Source organism: Bombus terrestris, chromosome 13 (genome assembly GCF_910591885.1).
Source record: "Bombus terrestris chromosome 13, iyBomTerr1.2, whole genome shotgun sequence".
In the NCBI taxonomy this organism is placed as follows: Eukaryota; Metazoa; Arthropoda; class Insecta; order Hymenoptera; family Apidae; genus Bombus; species Bombus terrestris.
The window spans coordinates 14,484,468-14,486,151 of NC_063281.1; the positions used below are offsets into that span (position 1 = coordinate 14,484,468).

General features: G+C 41.3%; 1 non-coding gene across 1 annotated transcript; it reads left to right on the forward strand.

The window, feature by feature from the left end:
* Window positions 1-868: 868 nt before the first annotated feature.
* LOC125386250 lies at window positions 869-975 on the forward strand. The gene has a single exon (XR_007226225.1). It is a non-coding gene; the product is annotated as a U6 spliceosomal RNA (small nuclear RNA).
* The last annotated feature ends 709 nt before the right edge of the window (window positions 976-1,684 follow it).

The window sequence follows — 1,684 nt, forward strand, 5'->3', positions numbered from 1 at the left end:
AAATTCAAATTTGAAAATTTGGAAAATCAAATTTGAAAATTTAAAAATTCAAATTTGAAAATTCAAATTTGAAAATTCAAATTTGAATATTTGAAAATTCAAATTCGAAAATTCAAATTTGAAAATTTCAAAATTCAAATTTGGAAATTCGTATTTAAAAATTCAAATTTAAATATTTGAAAATTCAAATTTGAAAATTTAAAAATTCAAATTTGAAAATTCAAATTAAAAATTCAAATTTAAAAATTCAAATTTGAAAATTCAAATTTAAAAATTCAAATTTGAAAATTTGAAAATTCAAATTTAAAAATTCAAATTTGAAAATTTGAAAATTCAAATTTAAAAATTCAAATTTGAAAATTCAAATTTGAAAATTCAAATTTGAATATTTGAAAATTCAAATTTGAAAATTGAAAAATTCAAATTTGAAAATTTAAAAATTCAAATTTAAAAATTCTAATTTGAAAATTCAAATTTGGAAATTCAAATTCGAAAATTAAAAAATTCAAATTTGAATATTTGAAAATTCAAATTTGAAAAATTCAAATTTGAAAATTTAAAAATTCAAATTTGAAAATTCAAATTTAAAAATTCAAATTTAAAAATTCAAATTTCCTCCAGGCGTCAAGTACGGCCACCGTGGAGGTTTTAGCCGGTACGAATGCGGCACTACCCGGCCTCCTCTCCCCGGATGGCGCGGGGCGCCTATGAAGGTTTCCTCCACGAAATAAAAAAAAAAAAAAAAAAAAAAAAAGGTTGGGGTTAGGTTGGGGTTAGGTTGGGGTTAGGTTGGGGTTAGGTTGGGGTTAGGTTGGGGTTAGGTTGGGGTTAGGTTGGGGTTAGGTTGGGGTTAGGTTGGGGTTAGGTTGTACTTGCTTCGGCAGTACATATACTAAAATTGGAACGATACAGAGAAGATTAGCATGGCCCCTGCGCAAGGATGACACGCAAAATCGTGAAGCGTTCCACATTTTTTGGGGAGCATGAGGCGGGCATGGGTTCTCGGGGCGTAGGACCACCCCCCGTCAAACCCCGATGGATCTGATGTTCCCCTATAGTCGGGTGGCGGCCGGTCGGTGCCTCTGGTACCCGTCAGGTCGCTGATCCGGTGCGAGGAACTTCGGAGAAGTTGGTGGGCCCATGCCTGTCAAGACCACTCACCTCACCTTCTCGTGGGGCTCCCTGTCACCCTGCTCCGGACTCTCCGGGACAGGGTGCGAAAGAGTGAGTGGCACCAGGACAGATTCCCGATGACGACCCGGCGAGAAACAACTTCATTCACCATGGAAGGCACAACAGATAGGAGAAACACGTACAGTACAGGGGAGGGAGACCCCAGTACCGGCGTAGTCGGGGGTAGTCAAGTGGGCCCCACTACGTCGTCAACATACGACCACGGCCGCTCGGGGGTGGGCCGCCAGGCCCCCGAACGTGTTACCACGCCTGGCGAAGCGAGAAGTCTATTCTCGGAAGAATACATGGAGACATCGAGAACTCCGAGGACGAGAAGCGGGTGCCGGGCGGGCAGCGTTTTCCTTGCGCCGGCCCCGTCAGACGGAGCAACAACAATAACAACATCTGCTGCGGGAGGATCGCGGGAGCGAGCGAGGTCGGACGACGAAGAATCGGTAGCCTCGTTCGCGTCTCGCTCATCACTGGCATCAATCGCATCCAGGGGGAAGAA